General features: G+C 31.2%; 1 protein-coding gene across 1 annotated transcript in view; it reads left to right on the top strand.

Moving 5' to 3' along the window:
- The window catches only part of LOC135963353 (serine-rich adhesin for platelets), a 203,328-nt gene that overhangs the window by 135,580 nt on the left and 48,302 nt on the right, over positions 1-19,446 (top strand). Inside the window, exon 3 of the mRNA XM_065515167.1 lies at positions 11,160-11,220. The gene's annotated coding sequence lies outside the window, so the exon portion shown is untranslated. The remainder of the gene's footprint in view (positions 1-11,159; positions 11,221-19,446) is intronic.

Raw genomic sequence — 19,446 nt, forward strand, 5'->3', positions numbered from 1 at the left:
CAGTTCTAGTTCAGTTCTAGTTCAGTTCTAGTTCAGTTCTAGTTCAGTTCTAGTTCAGTTCTAGTTCAGTTCTAGTTCAGTTCTAGTTCAGTTCTAGTTCAGTTCTAGTTCAGTTCTAGTTCAGTTCTAGTTCAGTTCTAGTTCAGTTCTAGTTCAGTTCTAGTTCAGTTCTAGTTCAGTTCTAGTTCAGTTCTAGTTCAGTTCTAGTTCAGTTCTAGTTCAGTTCTAGTTCAGTTCTAGTTCAGTTCTAGTTCAGTTCTAGTTCAGTTCTAGTTCAGTTCTAGTTCAGTTCTAGTTCAGTTCTAGTTCAGTTCTAGTTCAGTTCTAGTTCAGTTCTAGTTCAGTTCTAGTTCAGTTCTAGTTCAGTTCTAGTTCAGTTCTAGTTCAGTTCTAGTTCAGTTCTAGTTCAGTTCTAGTTCAGTTCTAGTTCAGTTCTAGTTCAGTTCTAGTTCAGTTCTAGTTCAGTTCTAGTTCAGTTCTAGTTCAGTTCTAGTTCAGTTCTAGTTCAGTTCTAGTTCAGTTCTAGTTCAGTTCTAGTTCAGTTCTAGTTCAGTTCTAGTTCAGTTCTAGTTCAGTTCTAGTTCAGTTCTAGTTCAGTTCTAGTTCAGTTCTAGTTCAGTTCTAGTTCAGTTCTAGTTCAGTTCTAGTTCAGTTCTAGTTCAGTTCTAGTTCAGTTCTAGTTCAGTTCTAGGTCAGTTCTAGTTCAGTTCTAGTTCAGTTCTAGTTCAGTTCTAGTTCAGTTCTAGTTCAGTTCTAGTTCAGTTCTAGTTCAGTTCTAGTTCAGTTCTAGTTCAGTTCTAGTTCAGTTCTAGTTCAGTTCTAGTTCAGTTCTAGTTCAGTTCTAGTTCAGTTCTAGTTCAGTTCTAGTTCAGTTCTAGTTCAGTTCTAGTTCAGTTCTAGTTCAGTTCTAGTTCAGTTCTAGTTCAGTTCTAGTTCAGTTCTAGTTCAGTTCTAGTTCAGTTCTAGTTCTAGTTCAGTTCTAGTTCAGTTCTAGTTCAGTTCTAGTTCAGTTCTAGTTCAGTTCTAGTTCTAGTTCAGTTCTAGTTCAGTTCTAGTTCAGTTCTAGTTCAGTCGGCATCCCTGACATCCCTGAAATAGTAAAATATTATAAAATATTGATGTTCGCAGATGACATTAAAATAGTTTTAAATTTATAATATTCATCAGATCACATTTATCCTCAGAAAGACATGGAAGCTTTTAAAGTTAGTGTAAACTAAACTTGGGGTTCGTTAACAAGATCATAGATCTTGGAATTTTGTTGGATGTTAAATTGAACTTCGTACAATATATTACGATGACTGTTAATAAATATCACTAATTAACTTGCCGACATTAAAAAGAGTAGAGTATAGAGTTGTAGTCGTGCTTAATGTTTCATTTGTAATAAATTTTCTAAATGGAATTGTCTACTCCGATTTTATATTGAGGAAGATATCATAAAATTTAAATAATTTATTGCATTTAATCTTATAAGTTCTTACTGACCTTAAGTCCTTACTGCAGTTTGATTTAGAACGGTGTATAATTTGTTTGCCACTAAATCGATTTTGCTGATTTTCAATACCAAACTGTTTAGGACAATGATAAATATTGTAGGTGAATCTTATTAATTTCGGTTATGTATTATGAATATGAGAGTGTTTTACACAGACATAGAGAAGGACATAGCAAAAGCTATATAATTTGTGGATTCTAATATTAATATTCCACACTTTTCTCACAGTGTAAGCACAAACAAAACACTAACATCTCAAAATTATACTTTATTTAGTTAAATTGCACAAAGCCTTCAACATGTCTGAGAAGTTTTTGACATGACTGAAAAAAAATTGTTAAGCTATAGACAAATACACATAGATCGCAAACTCTCCTGTCAGAGACCTAACTCAGTTGTCAAAAACCTATGTAAAAAAGCTAGGTGAAAACAAAAACAACACTCGTGTGTATGATTTTTTTGAGTATTTTTTTTTTTTGGTTTGAGTTTTTTTTCTAGTTTCCGCTCTATGTATACTTCTCTATGGTTTAAGCTTTTATACAAAAACAAACTAAACTTTTGTCAATGAAATTTAAGAAACAAAATTTCATTAGAATTCATGTTTTTCATACAAAATTTGAAAACAAAAATTTATTTGTTAGAATTATTTTTTTTTGTTTTCTTACAAAATTTCTGAAAAACTGGTATTAGTTTTGTTTTTTTTTTAATAAAAAAACTGACTCACAATTTGTGGTTGCTTGTTATAAACAATAATCTTAATTGTTTAAGCTTTTTTTGTTCAGTTTTTAGGTGATAAATAGTCAATTTATGAGGTAAGCCTTTCATAAATCTTGAATTAAAATCATACGACTAGGCTGGCTACTTAAAACAGACAAAAATTGGACATTTTTGAGAAATCAACTACTTACTGCCCGCAATTTACATAAAATTAATGCAAAAAGAAATATATTTATGATTTGGCGGGTAAATAAATCGGGCTACGTTTGTGAAATACTTGAAATAAAAATGGCTGTCGTTTTATTTATTTTCATGCAGCAGTGATTTAATCTTTATAGTTTTGTAAAGGAATTATTTTAAATTCCAGAAAATAACTCGTCCACAAATACAATAAATTAGCACTTATTTTTAGTTATTGTAATTACTTTTCCAAAATATTCTTTTGATTACTTTAAATATATTTCTTACACAAATTTGCCTGTCATTGATTTACTGGAAATATAGAATTTATAATGGCAGCTAATATCTTACGGAAAATAAGTGGCCCCTTTATTTTTGGTGTATATTATAAATTCAAGAACTAGAACTGAATTAAATCGTTTTTTGTACATTTGTTTATATAAACTACTAAGAATAATTGTAAATAACTGTTTAAGATTCAGAAATCATTCAGAAAATTAAACCTGTAGCTACCTTGTTGAAATATAAGCAGATTAACAGTGTATCGAAGTTGATCATCAAAGTGTTAACGATTTATCACTTTAAAATTTTTTAAAGAGAAATTGAATTTCTTGTTCCTGCAAGTATGTCGTGAAAATCAATTTCAAGGTTATTGAAATGGAAATTATTTCCCCGACTACTACTCACATGAAGAATATTTTGCCCTCATTTAAATGAATCATAAAAATACAAGAATATATTGTAAATAATACATCAAATCATATTTATTATTTTTATATTTTGTTTCAGTTTGGTAATAAATTACATACAATTGTGGCAACGTACTTGAAGGAGCCTACTAGTCATTTCCTAATTAAGCATTTATTGTATTTTTCAAGGAATTTAGAACACCGACAATATTTTGTTTTTTCTCAATACGATGGGGTTTCAGTTTTTTTGTTGTTTTTGTCATTTTCAGTATTATTTCAAAACAGAGACACATGAGGGCGCCATCAAGTTGTTGGCAGTTTTTTTTTGTTGTCACTGTAGTGAGTAGTGGGTTTTCTGTTTGCAGTTGTTCACATAAGCTCGTCTGAAATTCTATACCGACAATTCTTGGCAGTTTTTTTTTATTTTCCTTGTCTCAGTTTGTTTTTCTGCATATCATTATGAAATATAAACATATGTTTTAGTAAATAATACATGCGAGAGTGAGAAAAAAGCATAAATATTTATATTTATGGATGTGGATATGTATGTCTTCTTGTAAGTAAAGTTTTCTAGATGGATGTGTTGTGTTTGGAAACATAATAAAACAAAAACAAACTGCATGTTTGTTCATGAATATACATGCAAAAGTTTTGAGTACCTACATACTTAAATAAGTATGTAAAAGAGATGGGCATGTGAGTAAATTTTGGTGAACGCTCAATGTGAGTTAATCAACCATACATTATTTTATAGATATTCCATAAAATTATTTTATTTTACGACATAGTATCCTTTCTTTAAATCTTCCAAAAATTAAGATTTGACCTCGACAAATAGATATTATTTGTGACATGGTTTCATCTTTGGAGTCAAATCTATTTCGCCGAAACATTTCTTCAGGTTACTCGGGGCTAAATCCGGAGTATAGGACGGATGAGGTAGCACTTCGTAACCTAATTCATGGATTTTTGCTATACCTAAGTGGCCATTCAAAATTGAAACAACTTAGCCATGTAAGATGCCTATGTCTGCCACAATCTCTCGCAATTTTATTCTCCTTTTGGCCAACACCATATCGTGATTTTATTACTTCTTTCGGTTGGGGATATGTACCTCAACTGGGCGTACAGAACTATCGGCGTCTTCCTTGCTTGTACGGCCACAACGAAATTTAGCAAACCACTTGTTTACCATTGAAATTGATGGTGTAGAATTCACATAGTATTTACCAAGCTTAGCCTTGGTTTGAATGATGGTATTTTTCCGTAAAAAATAATGTTTAATTAGCAGACGAAATTCAGTTTTTTCCAATTTCGCAAGTCACGAGATAGTCTACTATTACTGGCTGTCAAACACAAACTAAATGACGTAGCTTGTTCAAATTTTGACAGAAGTCAACTGACTGATGGCTGTTGGTAGGAGCTGTATTGCCCTTTCAGTTAAGAGCCGGGGAAATTCAAAAAGTCGCGGACTTATTGACCCAACCTCATATCATAGCATGGAAGTGTTGTAGAATTACAGTAAATTACTAAACTTTAGAGTCTGGTCGAAATCGAAAAGAACTGATCCAAAACAAACCTTTACATTTTAAATGTAAATAATGTTTTTTTAACCCAATAGAACTTACGAAAGTCTTAACTGTCTTACGTACTGTCATAATGCTTGACGCTTGAGCAACGCTACTAAATTATCCAAATTAGCTTTGAAAGACAGCCATCGATTCGCGCAACTGTTTTATCGCAAAATTTGGTTCAGAGATGAGGCTCATCATCGGATCTTATTTCTTCAAAAATTTCTGCAATGGAGAAATTTTTCAACTGGATGGTGCCATATGGTGATCACGCAATTCCGGTGGGTCCACGTAAAGTCACGCCTCCTAGGCCAACATTGTAGCAATCCTCGAAAAATTGTCTCAATATTGAATGCGTCTAGAATGCTCTTCGTCTAGAACCCTGCCTACAGCACCCCATTTACATTGATTTAATATTTTTATACCCTTCACCATGAGTGGAAAGGGTATATATAAGTTTGTCATTCCGTTTGTAATTTCCACATTTTTCGTTTCCGACCCCATAAAGTATATATATTCTGGATCGTTATAGATAGCGGAATCGATATAGCCATGTCCGTCTGTGTGTTGAAATCAACTTTCCGAAGCCCCCAAATAACTTACACAACTAAGCAACCTCGATTTTTGATCTATTTTTGACCTATATCTGAATTACTAAGTCATTAATATAGACAATATGGATATCTAATGATAGATATTTCAAAGACCTTTGCAACGACTTATATAAAACCATAGTAAGTTGGACATACAATGGGTCAAAATCGGAAAAAAATATTTTTTAACCCGAATTTTTTTTTCATCAAAAATTTTTTTTTGTCATAAATTCTTTTTCCAAAAAAATTAATTAAAGAAATTTAAAAAAAAAATTTGAAAAAACTTTTTAAAAAAAAATTAAAAAAACAATTTGGAAAAAAACAATTTTTTAAAAAATTTTAAAACATTAAAAAAAAATTTTTGATTTGTTTAAATAAAAATATTTAAAAAAAAAAATATTTTTAAGTATAATTTGGTGAAGGGTATACAAGATTCGGCACAGCCGAATATAGCTCTCTTACTTGTTTTTTTTTATCGTGAACAGAAAAGTGTTTTTTGACGCAACAGTTTTTTTGGGTTGCTTTTGGAATATCTAATAGTTTTCATTGATATTTTACTATAAAATGTTTCTCCTTTGAAATTCAATAATTTATTAAATTAAAGAATACTGCCGGAATTAAGCCGGTCCTAATCAGAAACTGAATTTATATCCGACTATATTAAACTGCTAATTTCGTCATTTTGATATTAAAGAAGCTGTAGGACGTAAAAGTTCCAAATTTCTGACTCATTTTCTGTGATCCCCTTAGACAGTACTTTTCACTAATGTCTAGTAAATTGACTGTCTCAAATTTATGTATTTGAGGGTTGCTTGATACTTATTATAAAGCCAATTGTCACTTTAGGGTAGAGTCTCTACTAAATCTAAAGACAGTTAAAACTTTTGTATATTTTACTTTAGGATTGTGGTTACTTTAGGAACCAGATGCAATCTATTAACGAGTAAATAGCAATTTTCCTTAAGGAAAGGAAACCAACACAGAACTGATTCCTTTGCACTTTATATTTAAGAGATTATCATAATCTGAGTACAAAATATTGTTGCGAAATTGTACTTGAATTCAAATATAACGATTTTAAAGGCTGATTTATAAGTAGCATAATGCTTTAAAATAACAGTGCTGTAATAGCAAACTGTAACATATCTGTGGGCATTATTAAATAAAAGCTTTCAGTTGACCATTGATCGTAAGTTGGCAACGCTGTTTGCTGCGACCGTATATTCGAATTCGAATATTCAGTTAAAGAACATTGTAGAAAGTACACCACAGATGGCGTATGTATTAGTAAGATCTAGAATATTCGAACTTTGACAGTTAAAGAGCAATCTAGAGTGCAGATGACAGTGTTATAAATAGTGGCAGAGGTTACAGTCGTTAGTCAGTTTATCAGAGACGCTATTCGAATTGAACTGAGTGCCTTAAAGTGTGCTGTATTTTTCAAGTGAGTTCGTGTACATTATAAAGTGTCTGTATTTCTGAGAACTTATAAACGTGTATAAAAAACACTGAGTGTCTATTTAATTCTGTGGTTGTTGTTCCTTATTAAAAAAAATTGCTGTTACAATTTTTAAACTAATAAACGGCTTTTATTTGCAATCAAAAGTATCCGATTTATTTAAAGGAAATAAACCAGCGTTTTAAAAAGGTTAAAACGTAACAATATTATGAGAGAAAGATTCATCATAAAAATGGTTGTCACAAACATATACTTGTTTACTGTAAACATACAATCATGTGAATTATAAAATTAACCATATTATTAAAGATATTAAAGATATTATGGTTACCACAATCACATAAATAAATACTGTGACTATAATATTGTTAAATAACTTGTAAAAATGTTAAAATGGTTACAGTAAACATCAACAACTATATTTTTTCTCTGGGTGCACAATAATTTAGTCACGATCACTCATGTCACTTGATCATCTCTCTACTTAAACCACACGTTGTACCTTGTACAAGTATTGTTCAAAATTTAACAACTTTTTTATTTTGTACATTTTGCCTGTGATACTTTGCTAAAGTTTTGCAAAATTTCAATAAATATCTTTAATAACGATGACATTATTTTTGTGTGTGTTAAGAATTTAAGTTTTCTAAAAACCTTGAGAACCTGTAAAAAAATGAGGGAGGGTGTTAATTGGCAGTTAACACCTTCAAATTAAGACATTTTTATGGCAGAAGTGTACAAAGAATTAATATTGAATATGCAACATAAATTAATAAAGTTGTTTAGGAAAATAAAATATAATTTGGGAGACAAAATTAAAAAAAAAAACACATAAAACTTTGCATTTGCATAAAACGAGATTTGTTAAAAACTTTAAGAGGAATTAAAGAAAGGTAACATTGCAATAGGACGGCAAACAATAGTCGGAGAAATCAAGGTTGTCTACCGTTACCGCTAAGCTACCGTTACTCCTAAAATATCCTTTCAGCTTAACTACTGTTATCGCTACAGAAATACAGAAATAACTGCAACTGCAGTTACTGCTAAAATACCGTTACCGATATGATCGTAAATACCGTTACCAATATTCTATAAATAATTTTAAATTATAAAAATACTAATGTTTAATAATTGAGTTAATTGAAATCTACATAATTTCAAATGTAATAGAATATCAACTTAAATTTAATTTTTGTAAATTTTATTAAATTTTGTAAAATTTATTCAAGATGAAATTACCGTTATTATTAAACTACCGTTACCGAATAACTAAAATGTCAAATTTCAATAATATGTCAAAGTTACCGAATCCAAATTAGCGATACTGTTACCGGTTTTATTGGTTTGAATCAGTAGCATATCTTCAAAAAAAAGTCAACAGTTTGAATTTTTAGAAATTACCACTTCTTTTTTATTTATGTTTTGCCCCACTGTTCGCATTTGTGTGATAATAAGTGAACATATCTCATCATTGATTATAATGTAATGAAACACATTTAATATACTTTTTTTCAATCGTACAAATTTCGTTTACGAAGTGTTACAACATCATTACAAGATAATACATTGAGTAGCCAATAGGGCTAAAAAGTAATGTATACAGGAAGCTATTAAAGTTGAAATTGAAAGAGAAAAAATCTTGCCTTACAATCATTTACATTCATCAAACAAATCCACAACTCAAATCACTTAAAGAATAAAAATCCCAAACCTTGTTTATTCTTTTTCTAAATAAAACTGCATTGAGTGCAAAATTATAAAAAATAAAAGAAAACCGACCGACCAATTGCACTTGCAAAACAATTTTAAGCGGCATATCAAACGTAATTTTTCAGAAAACTGAAAAAATGTCTTCTTAATGTCGTGAGTACAATTTAATATTTATTGTTTACTGCTAAAGAGAATGTTACATGTAGTTTAAGTATAAAATAAATAAAACAGAAACAAGAAACAATTATCGACAAATTGAAGAATGTCATGACAGTCACTTAAATTGTCACATTGTGGTAAAAGGAGGTCTGATTCTTTTTTTTTTAAAGTTTTTTAACAGAAATAAAGATTTCAAATATACTTTAGTAATACCCAGTTGGAAATAACACATTCTTGTTGACTATACAAGACATAAACCTAGATATGCCAGAGGGTTTTAGGTAGCACCAAGGCCAATTTATACAAAGTGGTGGTAGTGGCGGATTCAGGAAAATTAAGGTAAATTTGTATACCCTCATCAAAAAATAGGGGGGTATATCGAATTTGTCATTTCATTAAAGTTCCGGTCCAGACTGTGAAACATTTGCATACATTTTTAAATTCTCTTTTGAAACTGCATTCGTGTCCACACAGTGAAGTTTTTGCTATTCAGTTTTTGACATTTCTGTACAGTACGAATACGAACGAATAAATGTGGATGACATACTCAACAAAAACTTCATGTACATGAAACAAAGTTCCCTTTTTCATTCCTCTTTCCCCTTTCATCCACAAACTCAAATGTTTTGCAGCAAATGTTTCACAGTGTGGACCGGGACTAAAAATTTTTGTTTTAGAAACTCAATAAATAAAAAAAAATAATTTTTTTATTTATTAACAAAACTCAATGAAATTTTTTTTAAGTTTGTCATTCTAAATAACAAAGTGTAAAAAAACTTGTCAAAACAACAAAGGGAATCCCGCAATTCCTAAAATTTGGAGCGAAAATCCCAAAAATAGTATCTTTTACAATTTTGCCCATAGGGTCGACATTTCCTTTGAGGCTGGGAAAATACATTACGGATAAATAAGGAATACATCAAGGTTTGTAAAGCTGCTTTCTGTTTTCTGATCCCAGCTTTGGGATTTTACAACATGTGGCCCAAAGTTGAAATATTGATAAAAAAAAATATCCCAATTTCCGAAGGGCATAGGGCCGACATACTCCAAAAATAGGACATGTCTTTTATACCAAGAACTTATAACATGTTATTAAAGAAAGTTGTTTTTTAATAAAAACAAGTAAGAGAGCTATATTCGGCTGTGCCGAATCTTTATACCCTTCACCAAATTATACTACAAAATAAAAATTTAAAATATTTTTAGGTAAACAAAATGTATTTATTTTTCCAGTTGTTATTTTTCATTTTTCGTAAATTTTTTTTTCGAATTGTTATTTTAATTTTTTTAATTAATTAAAAATTTTTGTTTTTTAAATTTAAAAAATTTTTTTTTTTTTTTTTTTTTTTGTTAAAAAATATTTTTTCCGATTTTGACCCATTGTAGGTCCAACTTACTATATACGTCGTTGCAAAGGTCTTTGAAATATCTATCATTAGATATCCATATTGTCTATATAAATGTCTTAGTAATTCAGATATTGGTAAAAAATTGGTCAAAAATCGTGGTTGTCCTGGTTTTTTCATCATATCTCAGTAATTTGTGGACCGATTTTGCTGATTTTAAATAGGATACTTCTCGAAAGCATGCCTGACAGAATTGTTGAAGATTTGGATCCCGAAGATATCTTGGGTCTTCAGAAAATTGATTTCAACAAACAGACGGACAGACAGACAGACGGCCATGGCTTAATCGACTCCGCTATCTATAAGGATCCAGAATATAGATTTTTAAAAAAGCGAACCAAGGTATGGCAAAATTTTAAAATTTCAATTTTGTCATTTTGTTGTTGGGAAACAACAAAATGACACGTTTGAGCTCCAATAGCGCCGACCCAGGAGCATATGTAGGGCCATTTGAATAATTTAATCTCGAATACTACTTGGCTATGCCCGATCGGATCAGCCGTTAAGAAATGTCAGATTTATTTCCAAATAATTTCTATCGTGCAACACCGTGTGATGACATAAACAAGTTCTATATAAAACTAAATCTTTCTACCAACTTTTGATAGGATCGGTCCATATATATCAGAAAAATATTTGATTGTCACATATTGATGGCGATGGTATATAAGATTCGGAAGACGATGGGTATTATATTGTTGGTAAAGACCGACCATACAATACCCAATTTTGTTTTTTAAATTTCAATAATTTATTTTCGGAAGTTGGTCTTATATGGGAGTTATGACTAATTATGGACTAATCATCATGAAATTAGGTAACATGACTCGTATACATGAAGCTATCGTGATGTAGGGTATACAAATGTATGAATTCGAAGCATTTGTATAAATTCGAATTGATCCTACATTAATGCACCCTTGCATGACTGGACTTGCTCATACGATTAATTGAATTGACAGCAGGACAAACACAGCAGTTTGTCTGTAGTAACTACTGAAAAACTTAAAATGAGACCTTAATACTATGTTCTCCTGCTGACATTGGTTAGAAACTGTCATCAGATTATTTACATATATTGGCTTATCTGAAAAATTCTTAAGTGATTTAAAATTTCCAACTGGTATATTTTGAAAGCATAAAAACTAATTTAATTTTTTCTTTATTTTATTTACAGATTTTAACAAATAAACAGCCGGCATTAATCTAAAGGAATATTTTAACAAAGTTAGCTAAAGGTAATACATATTAAATTATATTGTTTTTAAAATAATTTTATTTAAATCACACATTAAATATTTATGACAAAATGTTGCAACTTTATTACTTAAAATTTCCTTATTTTGTAATAATTTCTAAAAACGTAACAGAAATTTAAGTCCCAACCTCTGTTACAACCTTTCAAAACATTATAAAATATATAATTTTATAAAGTACCTCTGCTGTTTGCGACTAGTTCAAATAAATATCGCTCACTGTCGACAAGAGAGTCTTAACTCTAAAAACTGGAATTCGAGTAAAATGTATTGGAATATTTTAGGTAACTTTATTTATCTTAAATAAATTTTGTTTGGAAACATATTAACTGATTAGTAAAAACATTTTCTCTAACCACCTGTCTATACTCACAAGGGACCAATTTATGGACCTAAGTGAGCTGCCTTCATATATACTTGAAAAATATTTATAATAACAATAAAAGACGTTTGTTGTCAAGACAAAGTTGTCTGAGGCAAAACAAATAACAATTTTGCAATAACGAAGCAATAATACTAACAAATGGAGAATATACCTGGTAAATTTTTATCTTGACAACAATTTTGACGTTTATCATGACAGAAATGTATCAAGTATAGACATAGAGTAATACCGAAAATAAAAACTTACAACTATCTAGAAGATTTAAGCAAGCAGAACTCAGTAGTACAAATTTAAAAAGAAAAACCAATTTTAGAGTTATGACTATCTTGTCACAAATGAGCAAAATGTTGAATATTAGTGTGCGGTTGTACGAGTATTTGTTTTTGCACTTTCACACATTGAATAAACATTTTTCCGAAATGACATTTGACCTTTATGTCAATGCATTCAACTCATCATTTTATATTTGTGCAATACACATAGATAGACATAGAGTTGAAGAAGAGAGTGCATTAAATCTAATAAAAATAATATATATGTATATTTAAATATTTGAAGGGACCAACTAAAAGTGTCATACATAAATTGTGAATGACACTTCTGATCATGACAGTTCTATCATGATCAGCTTTGTTAATTTAGCGCTTAGTTTGTAACACATCGAAATATTGGCAACCGGGCAAATTTTTGTTTCCAGTATCAATTAATTTGGCAAATATTTCTGTTATTGTGAGTATCACTTAAAAGTGCAGGATAAACAATACATGGCGTATCTTATGAATGTGTTTTTTGTTTTTAATAACTTATATGTCATTTTGAAGAGTACATATCTATCATTTATTCTCACTTAGTTATTGAACATTATAGTGTAAACAACAACGTTTGTTTTTGCTTAGAAAATGTAAAATTTTTTGTTCCAACAAAGCTTCATATACTGGAAGTTTTGCTTTATTTCTTTAATTAGAAAAAAGTGTCGCTAAAGCATATCGATTGCTCACCGAAGCATATGGTGAATGTGTTTCATTGATTTCAACGAGAGATTGTTTGAGCCGTTCCTAGCTTCCTTGCATATTTGTTCCAGTTTCGTGGAATCTGTTCCAAGCGTCAGAACGTTCCAAGTTCCAAATCGTGTCCGGTGTTTGAAGCCAAAGGTCGTCATCAAAGAAATCATTTGATTTTTATTTTCGTTTCTTGAGGTTTCGGTAATCATATAGTTTAGGACGAGTATCTGATTAGGCTTCCGCATCCGATCTTGGAGCTGGGACTGCCAGCAAACCCCTAAGATGGGCTCCGTTTGGTTAAACGGTTAAACATCCTGATACGCATCGGTGTTTGCATGCCATTCAGAATACCCAGCACGAAGTTGGGTGATTGGTTATATAGTAGCGCCAATGACTCGCCACGTCAATATTAGGATCATTGGCCACTTGGGATTTATTGGGAAATCGAAAGACCCCCAACTCTCTCATCATGTATTCGCAGATTGTTCGCGGCTGCTTAAAAGCAGCTATCATTATCCGCAACCTATGACGCGTCCGGTAGCATTCAGCTATACTTCCCACAGGCAGATGATAATATATACAATATCATTAAAATGGCTTTGTATATTTTACAATCCGCTATTGGGTCGGAAAATCATTATAGTCCGACTTAAATCTTTTTTATTCAGAACCTAATATATTACTCAGCCCAATCTCCAACAAACCGAAACTTTTTTTCGATGGGTAGATTTTAGGATTTTCATTATCTTAAAAAAAAATCAAATAATTTGAGGTGTTTACTCACTTTTGAGTCACTCTGTATATTAAGTCTTCACGACATCTAGGTTAACCGAGGAATGCCGAGTATCCCTTAATGAGACATTTTAGGATCCCGATAGACACGATAGAAATCAGAGTAATTGTAAAGCAGATGAATTGGCCAAAAGGGGTGCGATGATGGATGATGAGGCGATCGACCCCTTTTCTGGCATTTCCCTTGTTAGATGCAAGATGGCTGTACAGTACAGACTATATGAGACTGCACAAAACAGGTGGACCAATGAGCCTTCCTGTGTTATAACGAGGTCTACTTGGCCCATATATGATGCCATCAGGACGAATCTACTTATGAAATTTCGTCGTAAACAAATAAGGCTAATTGTTTCCTTCATTACAGAACACTGTATAATTGGGACACATGCTAGAAGAATGGGCCTACGGTACAATGACTACTGTAGGAGCTGTCATAATGAAGAAGAGGAGGAGATGGTGTCACACGGAATTTCATTTCTATCCTGCTTAGATGAGCTATCAAGGATGAGTCTTAGACGAATCTACGCCTTCATCAGGGAATCTGGTTGGTTTAACGGACGTCTTATAAATACCCTGCTGTTTACTCCTTGGGTATCATAATGGGATCAGTTTTGAAAGTCTAAGATCGCCAACGCCAGCCAAAAAAGTTTGAAGACAAAGAATTGGAGGCATTACCCCATGAAGATTGTTGTAAAACTCAACAAGAGCTTGCAAAATCATTGGGAGCTACTTAAGCAGCAATTTCCAAACGTTTGTGAGTAACAGGTTTCATGCAAATGAAGGGAAATTGGGTAGAATACGAATTAATGCCGAGAGACCTTGAAAGACGTCGGAAATCATTACTTGCGATGAAAAATGGATCCATTGCGATAGCCTGAAGCATAAGAGATCGTATGTGAAGCCCGGCCAATCAGCCGAATCGATACCAAAGCCAAATATCCATGGCTCTAAGGAAATGCTCTGTAGTGTGGTCAGAGTGTGTGGTCAGACATGAAACCGTAATATTCCGTTATGACAACGCTCGGTTACATGTTGAATACCTGTTAAAAAGTATTTAGAATGAAGTGTTTGGGAAGTTTCGCCTCGCCTGCTTTATAGTCCAGATAGTGTGCCGTCCGTCTACTATACAGAGAAAACAGATTCGTAATATCAACCGAATTTGTTGCCAATCGAATGATTCGGTTACACACATCGAATTTTTCGTTCCTAGCAACAGAATATCAGTGGATAAAGAAGAAATTCGGTTGAAGCAACCAAACTTTTGTTACCAATTCTAAAATTTTTTAGCCACAACTGTAAAATTCGGTCACTAAGGCAGAATCATTCGATTAACAACAAATTGGTTGCTATTACGAATCTGTTTTCTCAGTGTATTTATTTCCTTCGATGGAGAACGCTCTCTCTGGGATATGCCTCACTTTGGAACATAGTATCAAATATTGGCTTGATTGGTTCTTGGCCTCAAAAGATGAGCACTTCTTTTGGCTCGGAATGGGAAAGGTCATAGCTAACAATGGCCAGTATTTGAGATTAAACAAAAGCAAAAAATTAAAAAAAATCCCGCACTTTTAAGTCAAATATTTGACTTTATTGAAATGTAATCAGTTGGCCACATTATTACCTCCATCCAAAAATGATGATGAATTATAAATGATTTAGTGGGAGGTGGTTTAGTTGCCCAAGGTAGCACACAGATAGAGTATGAATCCCCTTTGAGGCTGTCGCAGTCATTACAGCAGCTGTAAACATTGCATATTTTGGTAAGAGTTTGTCTCCGACATTATGAGTAGAATTGTCATGATTTTGACATATTTCAATATTTAACAAACAAATAAATAAGCAAACAATACTGTGTAAATAAAATAGAAAAATATATGGCGAACATTTTAGCAACAAATAAGGCAGGAAGATAATTTCATCATAATGTAATATTATTGTAAAAATACAAAGTGATGTTATTAAGGAAATAACCAAATATAGTCATAACACACACTAAAAATAAAAAAGCTAATAAAGGAAATTCAAAATTGGAACAATTTCCTATTAAAGGCCTCATGTTATTAAAAAATATTGAAAACGCTTTACATTTAAAATAAATATTTTGGTTGCTAATGTTTTGAAATATGTTAATCTTTTTTTGAGGGGATTAAACTGGGGCATTACCTAAAATCTCATAAATACAAATTGATAGAAACAGCGGTGGTGTCTGTCTGACCGACATTTGCTTAATTTATGTATAACAGCAACAGAATAAAAAAATAAATAAATTTTGATTTTGACTTTCAATTTGAAATACTTACATATTTATGTAAATATGCATAAATTATTTACCTAAAAAGCAGCCATTAGTTCTTGAATTATATAAAAAAGATGCTGAAAAGTCACACAAAAGATTTAAACAACATTCAAATTTAAATTTATTAAACTAAATTGCTAGATGATACTTCCCCTAACAATCTTCTATCTACTCTTGGTTAGAATTCAATTCATAGACATAAATGGAAATTTATTTCTAAATCACATAATTTAGTACAAAAGAAATAAAAAAATACAAAAACACCTACTAGAAATTGTCATGTATAAAATTAGGCACTAAATTGAAAATAAACACAAAATAATAGAAATATTTTGGTAAGTCGTGTCTACTTAATGTTAGTGGAAGTGGGTGAATTTGTCGGTATCTCTAGTCATTGTTGTTGTTAATTGTTGGGTATTTATATTGGAAATATTAAGATAAACAAAACTTTTTATGTCAGTCAGTAAGTCTGTCTGTCTAGGTTTTTGTGTCAGTAATTTTTTTTGAACAAATTTGTTGAGTTTGTCAATTATCAGTTAATAATGTTTAACCAATTAAGTGATAAGTGTTTGTAGGTGCTATTAGAAGGTAAATAAGGGCATAAAGTTAAAAACAAAACATTTTACTTTTAAAGCCATTTGATTTGGAGATAAATTTAAAGAAAACAAACTGAATCTCTTCTTAATCTACCCTCAAAATGTCGTATAAAATATATTTTTCTCGAAATTGTCCCATTGTATAAGTTACATAGGTAAGGACTTTGAAATATTTTTCATTTGATATATATGTATATATGTAAATATATATGGGGAATTTTATGTCAAGTGAGCCAACTTTTGAAATCGATATCTTCCGATTTGGGATAATATTCCACAGTATTGTAATTCAAAAATTGTATGTCTTTATTTTGATATATATTCCACTCGCGTCCCACGTCTTCACCAAATTATACTTTAAAATAAAAATTTCAAACATTTTTAGGTAAACAAAAACATTTTTTTTCCAAAGTTGTTTTTTTCATTTTTTGGAAAACTTTTTTTTTGAATTGTTATTTTAATTTTTTTTTTATATTTAAAAATTTTTTTGTTTTTAATTTAAATTTTTTTTTTAAATTTTATAATTTTTTTTTTTTGTAAAATTTGAAAAAAAAAATTTTTGGTTTCTTGAGAAAAAAAATTGGGGGTTAAAAAATATTTTTTCCGATTTTGACCCATTGTAGGTCCATCTTACTATGGTCTTATATACGTCGTTGCAAAGGTCTTTGAAATATCTATCATTAGATATCCATATTGTCTATATAATGTCTTAGTAATCCAGATATAGGTCAAAAATAGGTCAATAATCGAGGATGTCCTGGTTTTTTCCTAATATCTCAGCCATTTGTAGACTGATTTTGCTGATTTTAAATAGGAAACTTCTCGAAAGCATGTCTGACAGGATTATTGAAGATTTGGATCCCGAAGACATTTGGGATCTTCAGAAAACTGATTTGAACAAACAGACGGACAGACAGACATGGCTTAATCGATTCCGCTATCTATAAGGATCTACAATATATATGTGTACTTTATAGGGTCGCAAAATTATATTGTGCAAATTACAATCGGAATGACAAACTTATATATACCCTTCTCACGAAGGTGAAGGGTATAAAAAGAGCCCATTTTTAAAAAAAAGTTAGATTTTGCAAAAAAACTCAAAAATTCTATGTTTTGATTTACAAAACATTTATTTTGATAGATATCCAACTCGCATTCCACTAAGCGTCCAAATAGGTCTTCAAGGAAAATATATCAGCTTTCTTTTGAGAGAGAAAAAAAGGGCCGGCCCATTTGGAAAAAAGTTTTTGATTTCGAAAAAAAAATCGAATTTTTTTTCGAAAGATTGAAGAAATAGCTATCTAAACTATTTGGGACACATTTTGCAAAGAACAATAGGTTATAAGTTAAATGGATAAAAAGAAACACCAGTTTGGACAAAATATCAAATTTTTAACCCCTCTAACTCAGAGAGTTTTCCACCATCCTTGTTTAAAAATTGTGTGTGAAACTATCCTTGGTGCAAATTTCATCCTGATCGGAAGACATCGATTTAAAAAGTTGGTTCACTTGAAATCTGTTACTTATAGGACCCCAAACTAGACCGATCCTCTTGAAATTGTTACTGTGTGTATATCTGAAAGAAACAATAGGATACTTTTTATTTTGAAATTTCAAGTGGGCGTGGCACTTCAAATACAAAGGAAATAGTTATTATAGAATATCTGCAGACCCATAACTGTGACAGTCTTTAAACTTTATACGAATCAATTTCTTATCAGTGCATGAACCAAAACTAAGACGGATCCTAACAGGGGCCGTTACACCTCCCATACAAAGTAAAATGTTATTTTCGAATATCTGCAGAAGTATCTAAACTTTGTATGAATTAATTTCTTAAAACTGTACGGAGTTTGGCTGAAAATGGGCGGGATTGCATTAATGGGTGTGGCACCTATCATACAAAGTAAATAGTTATTTTTGAATATCTGGAGAACTATAATTGTTAAAGTCTTTAAATTTTACACGATTCAATTTCTTATCACTGCCAACATTTTGAGCGGTCGGAAAAGGTTGTTTCTAAATATCTTGAGAACTAAAAGCAAGATTCTTCAAACTTTGCCCGAGTAGCTCTCTTATTATTTTAGATAGTTTGGTCGGTAGTGAGTGAATTAGTTATATTTCCTTTTTTTATTCATATAAAGTAAAAAAATATTTGAACATTTAATGCCACGCCCAACCTGAAGAAAGTAGGCGTCGCGGATAAATAATTTTAATTGTTTTTATTCTCAATTATGGACTTTATTAAAGGTAAAATTCATAATGTGATATGAATGAACTGAAACCAGTTTTTTTATAAAGCGGGACCTAGTGGAGTCGATCTTGTCTTTTGAACTACTAGTCCAATTGCAAAATTATGTACAAGAAAATCGTACAGCACGGCATAAGCTTAATAGCTACCTAACTGGCTAATTGATCAGCTACATAGCTGGTTATTTTAACATGTATGGGTGCTAATGGTCAGATAAAAAGACATCTAATAGACAGTCCAATAACCGATTGCTTGTAAACAAACTCTCCAATAGATTACTTTTGTTGGCTAAAAATAACTAATTTCTAAAGCTCTGTACAAAACAAATGTTTATAGTGACTATACTCTAGGTTACTTAGAGAGACTCAAGTGACAATTGACCTCACGCTAGTTTAAATGGGATGTCATTATACTTAAGCATAAATTAAATAAACTGTATGAGAATTATATCAACACAATTTGTACTAATTACTCCCAAATACACAGTACACAATAACCGTTTAAAGTGATTACACTCTAGATTACTTAGAGACACTTTTGTGACAATTGTCTTCACGCTAGATTACATGAGCTTTATGAAATAACCAATTGCCTTTCTCCTGAACTTCAAAGAGCACATGCGTGTCAAATGACCCAAAATATAAAAATTGTAGTCTGCCAAGTCTTCCGACATTATCTAAGGGATACATTGACTACCTGCTCAACTGCTGGGTAACTATTGTGAATTGATGCAATTTAAGACTTCAGAACTCATGGGGAACTATAACAATTCTATAACCATTTTGGCTCGAGGACTTATGTTTAAATAAATTTAGCTCCACATAATTTTGTAGCACACTAATGATCAGCAACCAATTAAACCCCTTATAAAAAATATGACTCAT

Source organism: Calliphora vicina, chromosome 1 (genome assembly GCF_958450345.1).
Source record: "Calliphora vicina chromosome 1, idCalVici1.1, whole genome shotgun sequence".
Taxonomy (NCBI): Eukaryota; Metazoa; Arthropoda; class Insecta; order Diptera; family Calliphoridae; genus Calliphora; species Calliphora vicina.